The sequence below is a fragment of the Megalobrama amblycephala genome, linkage group LG8 (assembly GCF_018812025.1).
Source record: "Megalobrama amblycephala isolate DHTTF-2021 linkage group LG8, ASM1881202v1, whole genome shotgun sequence".
In the NCBI taxonomy this organism is placed as follows: Eukaryota; Metazoa; Chordata; class Actinopteri; order Cypriniformes; family Xenocyprididae; genus Megalobrama; species Megalobrama amblycephala.
In genome coordinates, this window is record NC_063051.1 from 24,586,783 (window position 1) to 24,606,781 (window position 19,999).

Genomic DNA, 19,999 nt, shown 5'->3' on the forward strand with positions numbered 1-19,999 from the left:
AAAAAAAAAACGGTTGTCAAGTCTTATTTTCTTTCAAACACATTTATGGAATTCTTGTTAGTTCGATAAGCAAAACTTGGCAAGAATGATTTGGGGAAATATGGATGTCAGGGATTTGAGAAATGCAATCACCGTTGTGTTGTTTTTGTAACAACGTACAAGGGAGGATCTTTCAAATTCACATCAATCTTCTTTGTCTCGAGGGACCCGCACAGGTCTTAATGAACGTGATATGCTTCGCATCACATTTATGTAGCTTGATAAGTGCAAGTTGATAAGTCCAAAAATATGAGAGCATTTTTGTTGAAATTGTTGCTGTCATTATTGAAAGATTTAGATCCTAAAGCGTTAGAGTCCCTGGAGAAAAATTCCAGCAAACATTTTTGCAAAATCAAATAGCTGTGTTTACTCCAGCCTCAGATCAGAATTGATAAAAGTGTGTTTGTGCAGCAGAGTGCATGAGAGTCACCGGCTTTACGTCATGTAGTCCCTGAACCCTGAGGCCAATAAAAACAATAAGAACACCAAAGTCTGGTCACTTATTATCAGCACTGATCTTTATAGTGGCAGTAATACCAGCAGCATTAATCATTTACTTACTGCTACCATTCTCAACTCACCTTAAATGGAATTATAGTTGTGTACCTTGAGAAAAATATTTACGTCTACCATTCTTCTGGAAGGTTAACCAAGGTAAATATACTGTGATACTAAATATACTGTGATCATACTAATGATAAATATACTTCATTTTTCCAGCAAGATTTAGTCAGCTGTTGGCTATGGTCTTTTATTCAGATTGTTCTGGAATAGACAGTGTGAATAAAAAGCCATTGTGGTCAAGTAGATCCAAAATGTTTAATGTTATACAGTTAAAGGGGTTAGTTCACCCAAAAATAAAATTTCTGCCATTAAAGGGTTAGTTCACCCAAAAATGAAAATTCTGTCATTTATTATTTACCCTCATGCCGTTCCACACCTGTAAAACCTTCAATAATCTTCAGAACACAAATTAAGATATTTTAGTTGAAATCCGATGGCTCCGTGAGGCCTCCATAGGGTGCAATGACACTTCCTCTCTCAAGATCCATAAAGGTACTAAAAACATATTTAAGTTTCACGTGAGTACAGTGGTTCAATATTAATATTATAAAGCGACGAGAATATTTTTGGTGCGCCAAAAAAAACTAAATAATGACTTGTGACTTAGTGATGGCTGATTTCAAAACACTGCTTCAGGAAGATTCGGAGCACAAATGAATCTCAATTTGTGTTCCCGAAGATTAACGAAGGTCTTACAGGTGTGGAATGGCATGAGGGTAAATAATAAATGACGACAGAATTTTCATTTTTGGGAGAACTAACCCTTTAAGTACTCACCCTCATGTCATTCCAAGATGCAAGACATTCATGCATCTTCAGAACACAAATGAATATATTTTTAATGAGATCCGAGTTTTTTTTTTTTTTTCTCCCATAGAAAGCAATGATATTATCACATTCAAGGATTTCACATTCATATTCAAGAAGTCCAGAAAAGTAGTAAAGACATCGTTAAAATAGTCAACATGACTACAGTGGTTTAACCTTAATGTTATGAAGTGATGAGAATACTTGTTGTGCGCAAAAACAAAACAAAAATAACGACTTTATTCAACAATTTCTTCTATATCCTGTCATTCTACTACATAGTTTACGTTGAAGACATATTGCAGAGCTTCCTTGTTCTACGTCAGAACACCAACTCATTTTTGAGTGATGATTCAAGCAAATTGTTGAATAAAGTTTTTGAAACCAATTAATTGAAACTGACTTGCGGAATCAAACATCATAACACTGTTGCCACTTTTGTGACCTCATTTTAAATCAGATATGCTATTAAAATGTTTTTGTCTTAACCGAGTCATGGCACAAGGAGCCGTACACTGGTACGTGTTAGAGTTTAAAATCATTGTAATGCTCGATATAATTTTAGATTGACACTGCAAAATTCATTATATTCCCCATTAGTATTTGTGACTCAAGGAATGCCATTATGGATGCAGTGGGAGATGTTTAATGAGCAAAGTTGAAAGGCCTGTAGATTGGGAATATGGCAAATGTTCCTGAATTTGCCCTCTGCTCCCCTTTGCTCTTCACGCTGATGGAGCCCTGCGCACTCATGCAGGGGTGAGAAAAGCCTTTAGCATGTTTTTCAGCTGAACGCACCAGTTTTCTCACTCTTCTAATCTCTCTGGCTCTCACGGTCTCTCTCTCCTCTCGGTGTGAAGTCCTTCCATCCGCACCAACTTGTGTTCACATTATGATCTGCTCAACAGACTTTTGTTTTTCTCCATATAAATAGTCGACGTGACTGCAGTGGTTCAGCCTTAATTTTATGAAGCGACGAGAATACTTTTTGTGCACAAAAATGAATAAAATAACGACTTTATTCAACAATCTCTTCCATGTCAGTCTCCTACACAGTTGACGTAGTGAACGCAGTGCAGCGCTTCCGTGTTTACGTCGAAATGCCAGCTCAGTATTGAGTAATTGATGACAGAATTTTAATTTTTGGGTGAACTAAACTTTTAATGTTACTAATAGATAAAAAAGTCAAAATAGTTTGCCTGCAGATTGTTCTTCCATGTTGTCAGGCACACTATGCTACGCTTTTTGGTGTACGCAAACAAAGAAGTGCTCGCATGCATCTTTATTGGTTCAAATCCTGCAAGGGATGGTTCATGAGCTATCGCCATTGAGCAGGACACTTAACCTCAGGTTACTCCAGATGGATTGAACTTGAAATAAGCGAACAATAAGTCACTTTGAATAAAAGCACCCGTCAGATTAGTAATTAAGAGACCCCTCACCCCACACCTGAGTCGGGCCTGACCTGAGCTAAGAGACTCGTTGGAGTCACGATACAAATACTCACAGCTGAACTGGCCAAAGATCCGCTTCAAACTAGATTGATTATTCAAATCAGTTCAGATTCAATTAAGAAGTGCTTTGTCTGAATGAACGCATTAGTGGCGCTCCAGTGCTAGAGGGGTTAAAAAGGTCTGTGTAACAAGATTTCACTAAATCTATTTAGATTCCAGGCTGTGTGTTTGTCTAAAGAGAGCTTAGGGGTTAGACAACAACCCATTTTTAACTGTCTTTCATGTATTGGTGTCCGCCTTAATGACGCAGATGTGAATGGATTTTTAGTTCTCCCGTCTCCATCGCTCCGTATATATATATATATATATATATATATATATATATATATATATATATATACATGGGCGACATTTTTCCCGTTGTGAGCCGTCACAATTTGAAGCGGTTAAGGCCCGGGTATATTTTATTTCCTGGATACCGCTCCGTCACTCCGTCTCGCGCACAGTTGAGCGCGAGCCTTACAAAGATACTCTTTTGCCCGTGAGCGTGGAAAGACAGTCACAAAAAACACGGCCACTATTCAGACAGTGTTGGATAAAACAGTTTAACGCTTTGATGCCGTGCCTGAACACCGTTTATCCCTTCACAGTGGCGTAGCCTATCCGCTTGTTAAAGTCCCTGTAAAGTCAATTCTGAGAATTCTTTCTAAACACTTTATAAATGTTACAAATGTATTGCTGAAACACATTACAAAGACTGTGAATTGTGTAATGCTTAATTGTGAAGTTAGAGCGTTAAACAGTTTTTCACCAAGTCTCTGCTCAGGATTTTTTGGGCGGAGCTAAAACGGGGGTCTGATGACGCACTTGGACCCCCGAGCATAGCCCCTCCCCTAACACTATATAACTGTCGATGACGCACCGAGCGTGGCGCCGCCTCTACAGCGGTTCACTCGCTCAATCGCGAGTGTCATTACAGTTATACAGCCCTTTGCACATTTAGCTAATAATGCCTTCGTCACGCAAATGCATATTACATGGTTGTTATAATATACAATATGCTCGGTCTCCTTATTTAAATTTCCTAAAACGATGATATGAAGGATTCTAAAGTGATCGTTCTACACCGGATAATTTTACAAACTTTCATCAGACAGCTGGGATTCACAGATAATCCACTGTTTTTGGTGAATGGGGCTGAACAGACCTCGGCCCCCCTCCCGCCTCGGCCTTCCTACCATCCCACCGATAACCGATAATATATGGGGCCGGACAGAGTCTCTCCCGTCCCGGCCTTCATCCTCCTGTCTCGCGGCACGAGTCATTTGTCGACTCGACAACAGTCGGCAGTACGTGCCCACCAATGAGTGTACGTTGCCGAGTTTGCTTATGTTATAATTAGTAGGTAGTCCACAGTAACTACTAAAATTTGCAACCCTCTAAATGATTCTTTTTATATGCATCAGTATGTTTGACTCAGACTGAAGTCAGTTGAGACTGCAGCTCTCGCGAGTGGGCGTGGTTTCAGCGTCGACAGCGGACACGCCCCCAGCGTTTGAGAGCAGAGAGCGCTGCCTATTTTTTCGAGATTTTGATAACTTATTTCATTTACTTGCAGATTTTTTTAATCATTCAAATTTGGCTGGGTGGTTAATAACACATTTTTCTGTGGTGTGACAAACTCGAAACACATACTTTAAAATGACTTTACAGGGACTTTAAGTCGTGACGTAAAGAACGCCGTTTCCGGGTCCAAGCCTCGACTCGTTTCACTTGAGAATGCCATCAACGGCCGCTTATGAGCGTTATTTATTCATATTACACATCAATCATTTTAAAAAGTTAAACATTTTAAATACTTACAGTCTACACAACAGTCTCCGTGCTCACAGTGTCACAGACATTACTATTTTAACGATTTAAAAAAGATGAATCCTTGTCTGGCCATCTGGAATTTTGGTATGGAGATAAAGGTTATGAATATACTTTTTTGTAGTATTAAACCACATCGTATGTATATATTAGCACCATTTGTTGTTTTCTTGTGGTATGAGATAGAGCGTTAGGACCCGGAAGCGCTGCCGCGTGACGTCAGACTTAACAACCGAATATTGGCGGGGCACGCAGGGCTGTTAAATTATTATTGTTATTATTATGCTACTGTTATTATTAAAATAATATTGTAATTCATTAGCTTCGCAATATCATGGCGCATATCACTGCAACCGATGCGCTGACTGTGAGTGACGATAATTAAAGATTAGTTGGATACTCCTCATTTAAAAAACAACTTGTTTAACACAAAATATTTTTGTATAATTCCATTTTATTTTTTTTCCTCACTATGGACCTCAAGAGAAATATCAAGAAATAAATTAACAGTCTCTAAGAGGATATGCGCCGTTAACGCAGCGACAGATGGCAAAAGCTCAGTCAGTTTTTACTTTCAGTTTCTGTAGCAGCTGCGGCTCTGTATGGACAGGTGGGGCAGAGCCTCACCAAAATATTCATCCTAAAATAGAGGCCTACCTCTATGTACACTGAATTATTAATAAATTATAAATGTGTTCAACATTCTGCAACAAATATTTTTCAGATTTGCTAGACTATTTTAAGTCGTAAAGTTATCAGGGTATATTAATTCGACAGGCATGTATTCATAATACTAAGCGGGGCAGCCGGTCTCAGAGCTCTTCCCAGCTCTACAGCGCCACACAACTTTGCTATGTAAATCTGTGGTGTAAAATGGAACTGCAGCACCCTCTCATAGAGAGCCATTGTGGCAGATTTCTGGCTGCCCCACTTATTTCCACGTTAAACACACCTCACGTACACCTCGCTCCAGACCAAGACGATATCAGTCCGCTTCAGATATGTGCAGGGCTTGACATTAACTTTTTTGCTCACCAGCCAATGTGGCTAGTGGTTTTCCAAAGTTACTAGCCACTCAGCATTTTCACTGGCCACAATTTTGCTGTTGGGAAATTACATTTTATATGATTAAAGTTGACTCTGGCATGCTTAAATTACTTGATTTTGAGTCATTTTACTTGATTTACAAGATTTAAAACCCTTCAAACTTACAAATGCAGATTGACCACCCAAATCAAGACTATACATGAGGTATACAGTTATTTTTGTTAGGCTAGAAGCAAATTACAAATAGTAATTAAAAAAAATAATAATTCAGATACATATGTTTATTTAGCATACATGTATACATGTATTTAACATTTTTTGATGTTTGATTAACATTAATGACAGAGGGGTATTTATTTGGGGGCTGCTGAATGCATGGACGTCATATACTGACACATATCCAGTTTTTACCCACCTGTTTACGTCCACTTAGCCGTAAGCCATAGCCGACTGTATTTACGCGAGATACTCCACACGATGCATTTTGACATCTGTGTGTGCGTGTATTCAGGCGCAAGGAGAACTGAATCGCGTGCGCAACAGAGAGAGTGCGCACGCGAGCGCTTCTGTTGTGTCATTTAGCGCGATTACGCCTATCCCACCTTCACTAACAGCAAGTTAATCGATAAAGAATTGTGACTGACTTGTAATTTTGTGATACGACGAGCTTGGCTACTTTTCATTTGGCTGTAGGCTGAAATTATATTCAACCCGCCAAAGTGGCTAGTGGGAGTGGCTGTCTTACCCTGGCTGGCGGGTTGGCGGGTGTTAATGTCAAGCCCTGGATATGTGTCTGCATCAGGTCAGTAACTGTTTGGCATGTCTGTTCTTCCTATGTGGAGTAGCGTCTTTAATTTAAACGTGCTCATGTTAATAGCTTTTATAGTGGTTCTGTTGTTTATTTGTTCTGAAAATAGACATGACTTTTTTCCTCACTCGAATTCCTACATAACTATTCTAAAACAAAATTCGGAAGCAAAAATACTACAATTCTAAGATTCTGTGTGTTGTGTACTAAAGTCTGTCAATCATCATTAGAGCGCCACCCTCAGGCTGAATAACGCAAAGACATTCGCATTCTGCCTAAAGTGTGTCTGATGTGTTCAGCGATTAGAATAAAGCTTTCAAAATGGTTTTCATAAACTAGCGCTAAGACCCAAAATCTGCCCAACCTAAATTTATGGCAAGGAGCCGGTACTGTTCTCTAGTAAGACTTCACCCGCATAACTCTCACGCAAAGTTTTGCACATTGTTTGTTTGATATCAACTGGCTCGCCTTCATGGTTTAAAATGGTAATATTTTTAAAATTGCGACGTGACATTTTTCTTAATTACCAGTTGCTCGCAAAATGATGGAGACTGATACAGATATCGTCCGCGTCATTTCCCATGATAATAAAATTAAGTGAATTATTAAATAAATGAGTAATATCATTAAATAAAAGATCAAGCAAACTTAAACTTCTACAAATAATTTGCTGATGCGGGTACAAAAAAAGACATTTACCTGCAAAAAAATAAAAATAAATAAATAAATAAATCTTGCCCCCCCTAACTCGAGAGTCATATTTACTGAATAAAAAGATACTATATATCAGGTTGGCTTTGTCGAGTTCAGATTCCCTCCCTCCGCGACATGCCATTCCAGCACGCACACGTGCCCCGCCCCGCCCCTAATTTGTTCCCTTGATTTACTAAAACATGCGCACGATTTACTATTTTGTTCCCTCAATTTACTAAAACGTGTGCACGATTTACTATTTCATTCCCTCAATTTATAAATCATGCTCATGACTTAGTAAATCAAGGAAACGAAATAGTAAATCGCGCGCACGATTACGTTTTTTTTCTTGCATGTCATGTGCAGGGCTCCGTAGTGATGTGATGCTCTTTTTTGTGAGAGTGTTTTTTATTTATTTTTTTTTTTTTCAAATGTACTCTTTGTATTTATGTTGGACTTGTAAGGTTTTGAAAAAGTGCTATGCCATTTATAAGAAAAGTTTTAATTTCATGACTTGTGTGGTAACCATCAGATGAAAAATAATTAAATTTTCAGGGTAAACTGTACTTACTATATATCATGAATTATTAATTCATACATTTTTAGGGAGCTACACCACATGACATTTCATAAAAAAAAAAATCTGAAATCAAAAACATAATAAATATTTATTGTATGTGTAAACTGCATTATATGCATTTATTGGTTTACCATGTGACAATTTCAAGTCATTGAATAAAAATATGGTTTTGTGATGAAAAAATAAAAAATCAACATGAATGCAAATATTGTATTTCTAAAAACTTGAAACCTGCATCTTAAACTAGATGTTTAAAAAAAATATATATATATTTTTCCTTTTCATGTTTGGGGCCATCCTTCTTAGCCACTGAACTGCTTGCATTTGTGATTTCAGAGTCTTTGAGAGTGCAGAATATACTCTAGAATAGAAAGTAATCCGAGGAGCTTGACTGTGTTGAATGGGAGTTTATTGTATGTTATAAGCAGGTAGATACAGTGACTGTAGACTGAACAGACAGACTGTATCTGTTACAGCACTTGTAGAGCTGAGCTTTGCTGTCCTAATGGATAAGAGTGTTTCTGTCAATAGAAGGATGAGAACATCTACACAAACACAGCAGGAGACACTGACTGAGTCAGTCTTAAAATCCATCGGCAGTAACGCTGCACATCCTGGAGGCCAGAAGTACAACTGTGTGCCACAGCAAGCCTTTTTGAAGAGAGTGAGATGTAGTGTTCAAATTGAAGACCCCATTAGAGTTAAGGGAGCTAAAGTACACAAGATGATCAGTCTGCTTTAATGCACCACAAGAATTATTGCGCTATGGTGTGATATTGCAAAAGGCTTTATTGAAGGTGACACGGCAAATGATGGTCATCATCTGATAAAGGTACAATTTTATTTATGAGTGTTCATAAATTGCTGCAAATTGAATAACTGTAATTATCTCTGTATTTACCTTTGTTCTGCTGATCAGTCTCATTTACAACATACTAGCTGGTCAACACTAAAACAATAAAAATGTTTTACCATTCCAGTCTTTTTGCAGTATCAGTAGTACACAGTACAAACTCTAATATATGAGTGTCACAACATACTAAATATATGCCAGTGATGACAAAAAATATTGGTGTTCATTCTTTATAATAATTACAGTCCAGAAAGGGAAAAAAGTTTTGCTTCCTGACTTGCTTCAATATTTTTAACTATTTAAAATATTATTATATATGATAGTCATATCTAACTTGTTTTATATTATTATATACAGTAAGATATTCATATTTAACTTTTAATTATTCATAAAAATATTTATTTTTAAATGCTTCTTAATTCTTATGAATTTTTAAAATAGTATTATTTATTAATATTTCATTTTTTAATATCTAAAAAATACTTTTTATAACTTCTTATAATTATAAACGTATATAAATATTTAACTTTTTAAAGGTACAATATGTAATAATTTTGGCTGCTAGGGGTCGCTAGAAGCCTATTCAAAACAAAGGCTTAGCTTGATGACGCCAAGTTTTAGAGTGGAATCTTGGGACAAGTGGTCTCCACCTCAAAGGACAGTGCAAAAGAACAGGGATAGGACTCGGGAACAAATCATGTTCATGGATGAGGTTATTTAGTATGAAGCAGAACAGGACCGAGCGTTGTGGGAGCTGAATGAGGCCACCGGAGCGATTGCGCAGCACACGCCTCACAAGCAGCGGCACTTTTATTATGACACAGTCGCTGGCTCCGCTTCTGCTTTTCTGGTCATGAGTATGAGGTAACACAGCTCTGTTTATCATATTAGATACATTTTCTGAGTGTTGAAAACGATGTTATAACGTTACTCTGTGCGTTTGCTCGGCGGCTGCTGTGAGACACTGTTGCACACTGCAGTAAGATAGATCGATTTTAGAATATCATATTAAATATTGGATGGCTTGTGTTGATAAATGGCATGGAATTAATTTTAAAACGTATTGTATGATGGAATAAATAATGTATTACTGTTAATACAAATAATTATGTCTATTAAAACGTGTAAAATATTAAAGCGTCTTTGGTATTTCCATGGTTTCTACAAAATAAAACTGGAAACCAATGGTTAACGCGGGTATGAGTCAATTTACAGGCGACTCCTCACACGTCCCGGAGCCTTGGATAAAATTGCAGTTTTCTCACGATTTATAAATAGTTGAAAACATTTGGGATATTGTAAGTACTGAAGTGAACAAAATATATAACACTGGCCTAGTGGTTTTTGGATATTTTACTGCAAAAAATTTACATATTGCACCTTTAATATGAATTATTTATATTAATGTAGCATAGTTTTCAAAATGGTGTCAAGAAATGTTATATTAACAGGTTAATATATATATTGACTGCTGTTTTGGTACAACCCTACGAGAACACTGGAGAGATGAATACAGTATACAGTATGTGTGTATATACTCTCTGACACTTATTTTCTATAGTGCAGTGTCTCTGGACTCCTGATCGCTTTCACGCTCGACTATGTCTGAGCTTAAAAGCCTGAGTGTGAGTTTCCTCCCCTCTTTTCTCTCTACCTGTTCACTGAGCGCACACCCACCCACACACACTGACCCAGGAACATACAGTTCTGACAGATGCACGCATGTTCGTGTAAGAGATCGACTGAGTATATAGGTGCATTAAAATGGATTTATAAGAGTAGAGCTGATAATTATATTTTTGTTTTATTATACCAACAAAGAAATGACAGACCATGAGGGGTTGGAGAGAATTTTCCACAAGCTCATTTGGATTTTTCCTTTCTGTCCAGATCTTGTGGTGCATGAATGTACACTGATCAGCTTGTGTACTTAACCAACACTAAATAAACCTGAAAATGAAGGTAACCAAAGAGACGCTGTAAACACAGAGACTGTTTCCAGGATATGAGTCTGTGTGAACTTGACTTCATACAGCCAGAGAAATTCACCGAAACACTAGATGTATAAACGACAAAAAAATTAGCAAAAATCATGACATTTTCAGCAAAAAAAGACTCAAGTGTCTCAAGTAACTCAAGTGTCCATATACATTTGAGAGAGCGCTATACAATGTATACTGTTCACTATTATTTTTAAAATAGTACATGAGACTGTGCAGTATGCAATGACACATGCATCATGTGAGGTCATGTTTATGAGCTTTTTGCTCTCCACATTGTTATCATTCAAGAGAAAACTGAATAGTGCAGCACTGTTGGAGAGTATCTTACTTTCCACAGCCATTTTAAAAATGTGTGCACTTCTGCTGCTGATGAAACCTCTGCACCCGTCTTTGTGTTTGTGTGTGTGATTCCTCTCGATGTGCATGACTGATCCAGTGTTGCTGCACCGTTAATGAGAGCTTTTCAATTCAAAAGCAGTGACTTTGTTTGAAACTTTTGTCATTTGTCATTGTGAAATGCAGCTCCCTTCCACTCACACAGCATTTGACTATCTGGCTGTCTGCCTAGGTGCCATTAAACCCTGGTTATCTGAGCCCAAATGAGAGAAAGGTCCTGTAGGACAAGAGCAGGGTGTTGAATGACAATGACACTGCTGCCATGATTGACTCTGTTTTGTGTGTGTGTGTGTGTGTGTGTGTGTGTGGGCTTCTCAGTCCCTGCTCCATCATGACATTTTATCCCTACTGCCTGTATACTGCTTCTAGCAGTGTTTACGGCACTGTAACCTAAATCACAGCCAATGGTCAGACATAGACATCATTACGTACAGCACTGCAGTTTTAGGAAGCAAGTTTATGGTTACAGTGACTTTAAAAAAAAATATTAAATTTTGCATTTTTAGTGGAGTTTGTGACCGTTTTAATTTGAGCTAATAATCACCTAGCAACCATCCAAAATACCATAGCAACTAGGTTATATTGAATGTTTTGTCACAAGACAATCTCTAATCGGTTCTCTTAGCCATAGATAGCCATAGATAACTCAAAAACATTCCATGATTTGATAATGATTTGACTTGATTCAGGGGCCTGTAATCGATAAATCAATATTGCAATATTATGTGCCTGTTTTACACTACCAGTTTCATTTTATTAACTCACAAATGCAACCAAAATGTAACATAAGCATTTAATTGAACTCTGTAATTTGCAAATCCTGTTTGCCAGTTGACAATGATCAAGAAAGTTTGTCAGTCGTCTGTGCTCTCTAAAATGTGCAAATCTAGTATTCCCATTAGGTCATACACAACAAAATGAGGTACTCCAGTTGTGTGTGTGTGTCTATACATACTTACATACATATATATATATATATATATATATATATATATATATATATATATATATATATATATATATACAGCCAGGTAGGACATCATATCATTGCATTCGGACTGAATGCAATGATTGGACGAACATTTTTTGGTCCTGAGACTTCTACAGAAGATATATGTACATTTTTTTTAATATTTAGACCACTTCTATTATTGATTGCTAAGATATCGGCATCAGCCATAAAAAAAATCAATATTGGTCGTGCGCTAATATCGATGTATCATTATACCCCTACTAGCAACCTCTATAGCAGGGATGGGGAACGTTGATCCTGGAGAGCCATTGTCCTGCAGAGTTTAGCTCCAACCCTAATTAAACACACCTGAAGCTAATCAAGGTCTTCAGGATTACAGGCAGTTGAGTGTTTTTTTTTTTTTTCAGAGTTGGAGGTAAACTCTGCAGGACAATGGCTCTCCAGGATCAATGTTCCCCACCCCTGCTCTATAGCATCGTGGTCTCAACAGGGGGATGCAGGGGCAAGATTTAAAAGTCTAGTTTCTGTACTTTTGTGCATGTTCAGAAGGTGTCTTTTGGTGCACACAAAGATGTTTTATCCCAAATTCGGCACTTTGAAAGCATGCAAAGCGTGGTTAAAAGCTCTCACGGGAAGAGGACACACATCTAAGAGGCAACCTGCTTTGATTTTGTCATCATTCATTTAGTCTCAGTAAAATAAAGAAATAGAAATAGAAAAGATGTTTGGGTTTTGGTTGCTTTGAGACGGTAATGTGTACTTTATATTATATGAACTTCAGTGACAAACTTTAAATCCATTTATAGCAAACTTTCCTCATTTGATTAGTTCCTGAAATCCGACTACCAAGACCCAATTGTTCAATTTCTTTTAAATAACTCCTGCTGTCTTGAAAGGCAATTAAATTGTCATCAGAAAGCTCATTTTCTGATTCATACTTCTCAGAGCGATGAACGAGTTTATTAGTCGTGCTAGAGCCTCAAACGTGAGACAGTGTGCTGATTGCTGCCGTATAATCAGTTTCAGAGTTTCTCTGCTCATGTAGGCGTTTCACTCACCGTTTATTGAACGATCTTTACAATGATCGCACAAGGCCGCACAAGACCACCCCCGCTAACTCACCTCAATGATAGAGAGAAAGAGAGAGAGAGAGAGAGAGAGAGAGAGAGAGAGGAATTGGTCATGGTGTTGATAATAGGGGCACCATTCTGCCTCTCTATTGCTATTTAGACAGAGCCATTACTGTAATGCACCACCCAATGGGGAATAAAAGAGAAGCAATTTCTCTTTCTTTATCTCACTCCTCTCCTCTCTTCTCCTGAATAATAAAAAGGCCAAGCATTCAAGCTGGAGTCTCACTAACTCGGTTTGAGAGTTTAGTGTCCTTCTCACCTTACTACTGCCGAAACAACTTGCAAATTAAGAGGTCAGATTATAAACTGACTTTCACTGTAAAGATCAGCTTGACCAACTGGATCGTTCAGGGCAAATGCTCAACACAATATCAAAATGGACCCTGTTTGCTTTCTTAATGCATGTTCCTAAAAAAAAATTCAAAGTTGTAAATAAAACAAACATTCTTCGAGTACTTTTTACAGTCTTTCTACTTCAGAACATCACATTTAAATAAATGTGCAATGGACCATTTCTTTGTAATTATTTGTAAAAATTTACTAGCAATTTCTGAGTGAAAATGGTTAAACCTGCAAAAAAAAATTCAGTGTAGTCTTATACTGAAAGATTTATCCTTGCACTATTTTATAAAATAACCTGTTTAGTGTAAGCTGTGACCACTGCAAACACAGGAGTTTATGTTGACTTGTATGTTCTTCCTATTAAACAATAACAGTACAAAGAGTTCATCTTGTCTGAACAAACGTGTCGTCTAGGTATTGAGCATTTTAACACGTCCTCTGTTCAGATTCTTTTTCGCAGACATGAAGAGAGAGCGCAACTGGAGGTAAGCCATGCATCCATAATTAATGAGAATAAATGGCTAGGCTGCTGTGTCTCGATCGATGTTGAGATGCTTGATGTATAGGGACAGAGGGCAGGAGGCTGACTTCCTGGATGTTCTCAGTTTATTTCACTTCATGCAGGTTCCATACGGACAGATCTGTAAGGGAGGTGGAGTGCTTATCGGCATTATGCTGTGTAACAGGAAATTTATCTGATTCTTGGTCTACTGCTATTGTGTATTTTGTGTTTTGGCTTGCTGTCAGATCTTGTGAGCTGTCAGATGGAGAAATCGCAGCTCTTAAATTAGCACCTAATATTAAGTTGCAAACAGTGTTTCTCACAACTGATCCTGCCTGACATGCAGAATAAACACAAGAACCACGGCACGGCTGATCATCTGGTTTCAGAGCTGTTGATGCTTATTAATCCTGTGATCTGTCGGCGGGCAGATTAACGCTGTCCTCCCTCCAGGCAGGGGGATTTGGGTGGCATGTTTGTGGTCGGCTGCTTGGCCTGTGCACTGAAAACATGCAGGCCTGTTATACATAACTTAGCATACGTTCTTAGATGATTCTTAATGGTTAGTTCACCCACAATAAAAATTCTGTCATTAATTACTCACCCTCATGTTGTTCCAAACCCATAAGACTTTTGTTCATCTGCGGAACGCATATGAAGATCTTTTTAATGAAATCTGAGAGCTTTCTGTCCCTCCATAGACAGCCAACCCAACTGGAAATTTGATGCTTCAAAAAGTTCATAAAGAGATTGGAAAACTAATCCATATGAATTGAGTGGTTTAGTCCAAATTTTCTGAAGAGACTCGATAATTTTTTATGACTGAACTTTGCTTATGTTCATTGATCAATGTTTATGTCTGAGTAAAAGCCTAAATTAAATCAGTAACACTTCACAATAAGGTTTCATTAGGCAACATAACTAATTTAGTTATCATGGAATGAACAATACTTCTACAGCATTTATTAATCTTAGTCAATGTTAAAGCTGCAATGTGTACATTTTAGTGGGATCTAGCGGTAAGGTTGCGAACTGCTACTAACAGTGCACACCTCTCGCACCCCTCCATTTCGGAGAAGCTACGGTGGCCGTCTGGCCAACACAAGACAAAGATGACTTTGTCTGTGAAGCAAAGTTTCTTCTTACTTCTAACAAAGAACAGTCTCTGCTTTTAATAAACCAAATGACTACTACTGCTACTACTACTATTTTGTGCGTATTCAACGTAGTGATGATGCAAGCTGCCTCTAAAACCATGAACAATTTAGAAGAACAACATAGTGATGAAACGCGCTCTGTAGAGTGTATGTCCATTTAGGGCTGCTGTAGAAACATGCTGGCGCATAATGGCGTCTTGACATGGAGGGGGGACCCGTGGTGTATGGGATAGAAATGGCTCATTCTAGGGTAATAAAAACATAATGGTTCATTATGTAAGGTCTTTATGCACCACCGAAAACATAGTTATGTATATTATATTGCATTTCTATCAATAGATCCTCCCAAATTTTACACATTGCAACCTTTAATTTCAACATTTAGCTACTCGTACATTATTAAAATCAAATGTTGTATTTCTTAACATTAGTTAATGCACTGTGAACTAACATGAACTAAGAATGAATGACTGTATTTTTAACTAACATTAACAAAAATTAATAAATACTGTATTTTTATATACAAAATCCATATAAAATTAAATATAATTGTTTAATTAATTTATTTTTTTATTCTCAGGATAAAGTACTGTAGTTATGAAGGTTAGATTTTTAGTTTTGCACTCTTTTTTTTTATACATTATACAAAATTGAAATGAAGAGAAAAATTATAGAGAATCGGGATGAAAAATGCATCATTGTATTGATTTTTAGTGTAGCAGTACCCAAAGGGGGAGAAAGCAAAAATATCTGCCATTAAAACAAATGTATTATTATTCAGGTTGGTAACTATACATATAACAGTTTAACTAACTGTAACTTGCTTAGCAAGATTGTCTTATTGTTCCACCCTGACAGTAATTAAGTTGAAATAAAAAATTGTCCATAGAAGGTATTTAGGCCAGTGCTTGCTATATGTTGCACCCTTTGTGACATAGTTGAGAATGCAACTTGTATTTGTGTTGCATTATAAATTGTTGTTTGAAGCATTTGGAAAACAATGCAAATCATGCTTGTGTACCTTGAAGTGTTGCTTTGACATGCTGTACTTGCATACAATATGTTTAGGGCCTTAGGGGGTTAAGCAGGTTCAGTGTCAGAAGACAGTGCATTTCTTACAAATTGCTAATGTGGTTGTCTCTTCTGCTTTGATCCAGTTGCATTAGGTTTTGTCCTTATAAAAAATATGTATGCTGGTGTTTTTTGAGTCAAGAAACAAAGTCACCTACATCTTGGATGCCCTGGGGGTAAAAAGATAAACATCAAATTTTCATTTTTGGGTGAACTATCCCTTTAATACAGCAACAGACCAAAGCTTCTGTTGTCATGACTAGAAATGTCTTGTTTTTTTGTTTTGTTTTTTTATAATCATGCATGAACTCCTGTTTACATGAGATTTTCTGCATAGTTGTTTTTTTAAGATAGATATAAATTGTACAGCTGAAAAGTTCATGCAAATTTAAGTTACCCTCCATAATGGAGAAATAGAATCAACTAAAACTCAAAATGGATGTTATATATGGGGAGAAAATGGGGAAAGATGGGATTAAGCAGGGATGCTGGGATGGAAGTAGTGTTGTTTACATACCTATGATTGGCAGATTACATGAAAAGAAACCTCAGTGTCCTATGTTTTGATAAGGCAGAGTGAGGGCAGAAACTTTGGGAGCCAGATTGCTTTGCACTGCCTCAAGAACACACATGAAAGTCAACACAGTAAATATTGCAGGAGGCCAGCATGCTAGCAGGCACAAAGAGACTTGTGTGACTGTGAATCTGTGATGCCTATCTTGTGTGACACATCCAGGGTCGGAGGTCATCAGGCAGGGTGACTGTCTGATAAATCAGTCATGAGATGAAGTTTGACCTCAGGTGTTTCAGGGGAGTCTGATGGATATACCGAACCAATCATCTTGAGGTGTGAATAAGACTGTTTCATTTGTAAGTCATCACGCTCCATCAGTATGTGTGTGTGTGTGTGTGTGTGGGTCCACAGAAGTTAGCCTAATTTGGCAAACCTCCTTCCTGAAAGGTAAATAAAACAAGTATAACATATACACTATATTGTCAAAACTTTTGGGACGCCTGCCTTTATGTGCACATGAACTTAAATGACATCCCATTCTTAATTTGTAGGGTTTAATATAAAGTTGGCCCACCCTTTACAGCTAAAACAGCTTCAACTTTTCTGCGAAGGCTTTCCACTAGGTTTAGTTGTGTGTTTATGGGAATTTTTGACCATTCTTCTAGAAGCGCATTTGTGAAGACAGGCACTGATGTTGGCGAGAAAGCCTGGCTCACAGTCTCTGCTCTAATTCATCCCAAAGGTGTTCTATCAGGTTGAGGTCAAGACTCTGTGCAGGCCAGTCAAGTTCCTCCACACCAAACTCGCTCATCCATGTCTTTATGGACCTTGCTTTGTGCACTGGTGCACAGTCATGTTGGAACAAGAAGGGGCCATTCCCAAACTGTTCCCAAAAAGTTGGGAGCATGAAATTGGCCAAAATGTCTTGGTATGCTGAAGCATTAAGTGTTCCTTTTGCTGAAACTAAGGGGCCAAGCCCAACCCCTGAAAAACAACCCAACACCATAATTCCCCCCTCCACCAAACTTTACACATGGAACAATGCAGTCAGGCAAGTATTATTCTCCTGGCAACCGCCAAACCCAGACTCGTCCATAGGATTACCAAACAGAGAAGCGTGATTCTTCACTCCAGTGAACACGTCTCCACTGCTCTAGTCCAGTGGCAGCTTTCTTTACACCACGGCTTGGATGCAGCTGCTCAGCCATGGAAACCCATTCCATGAAGCTCTCTATGCACTGCTCTTGAGCTAATCTGAAGGCCACATGATCTTTGGAGGTCTGTAGTTATTGACTCTGCAGAAAGTTGGCGACTTCTGCGAACTGTGTGCCTCAACATGCGCTGACCCCGCTCTGTGATTTTACGTGGCCTATCACTTCGTGGCTGAGTTTCTGTTGTTCCCAGTTGTTTCCACTTTGTTATGATACCACTAACAGTTGACCGTGGAATATTTAGACATATTGCACAGGTGGCAACCTATCACGGTACCACGCTTGAATTCACTGAGCTCCTGAGAGCGACACATTCTTTCACAAATGTTTGTAGAAGCAGTCTGCATGCCTAGGTGCTTGATTTTACAACACCTGAATTCAGTGATTTGGTGGGGTGTCCCAATACTTTTGGCAATATAGTGTGTGTGTGTGTGTGTGTGTGTGTGTGTATACAGCCATATTGAGTGTGAAATTGCGTTTATACAACAGTTTGACGGCACGAGTGTGTAAATAAATAAGAGATAACAACGGAGCGTCTTTAAAACCCTCTTTTGTGCAGCACTACTTCCTTCTGCTACAGATTCAAATCTCAAGTTGACAGTTGGACCAAGCCTCCGTTACTAATTTTAAAACGTCACTTTAGAACTAGTAACGAAGGAATGTTGAGTCGCTTCATTGAAACTCATTGAATTTTATACAGTATTAGAGAGAGAGAGAGAGAGAGAGAGAGAGAGAGAGCTCGCCTGAGAGAGTTGGCTATTACCTTTGTCTGATATATTGCATTACATTCATTCAGTCGATGTTCATAATATTATATCCATTATAAAAGTCCGTTTGAATGTCCGCTGAGGAAAGCGATCTTGTATTTGTCCTTTTTACAGCTATGGGAATTTTCCATAACATCCATAACATCACAGCGCTAAAACAACTTTCTTTGCAAAGTTCCTTTCAATTTAAAAGTCTCTTGTGACTCACTGACTCATTCACCCGTAAAGTGTTGCCGCCATCTAATGGCGTATTAATGTAACTTTCACTCAATCCATATTACGCACTAATGGACATATTTATATAAAATAATATTTATTGAACAAAAAAAACAACAACAATTGTACAGTTCAGTCAAACGTAAAGCACTAGTGTGCCCATGACGGTTGCCAAGTGTGCCGTGGATAATTACCAAATGCCAAAAAAAAAAACAACAATAAATAAATGCTACACCTCCTACACTCTCTATATTTCGTAATTATTGTTTTCTTATTTAAAAAACAAAACAAAAAACAATGCTATAGGTCACCCTTTACGCCTGGATGTGGGTTTTACATATATTTAACGAATGAAAAGGATTTTAAAGGGTTTGTGACAAAACCTCGTAACTCCATTTGATCCTCCAAACTGTCAGTCAAACCTCATAAATCCGCCTCACCTTGTAAATGAAGTGCGCCCGTAGTTTGGACATCAAAGGTAAATAAAGATCTGATGTTTGAAAAAAAAATTGTAAAGCATTTTCTTTACTCAAAAAACACTGTCTATAAAGTTTAATGTTTTACGTATTTGAAGAGTGGTGAAGAGTCTTCTTCTGATATGTCCCGTCTAACTTAGTTGTAGCCAATATGCTATGCTATATAAATGATGTAAGTTAATTTTTATCAAATTTAACATAGCACAATTCGACTTGCTCTGGAACAAATAATAGATTAATAAGACCAAAGATTGCCCGTTTAATGTACTCAAATTGAATTATGTCTCATGTTTAACCACTATAAGAGCCAGCGGCAAATCCCAGAAGCACTGGCCGAGATGAAGCTGTTCTCGGCGGGTACACCAGCACTGAATGCACGCTGATGCCCTGGAGCTTGCATCTCCGAAAACGTCAAAACAAATTGTAAAATAGCCGCTATTATTAAATATGAGTCACATATTTCAGGTCTAAACAACTACATTCTCGTCTAAAAAACTATTGTAACAACAGTTCGTGTTACA

At 37.8% G+C, this 19,999-nt stretch overlaps 1 protein-coding gene across 14 annotated transcripts in view; it reads left to right on the forward strand.

Annotated features, from left to right (window-relative positions):
- ptprfa (protein tyrosine phosphatase receptor type Fa) overlaps nt 1-19,999 on the forward strand; it is a 224,367-nt gene that overhangs the window by 49,458 nt on the left and 154,910 nt on the right. The window lies entirely within an intron of this gene.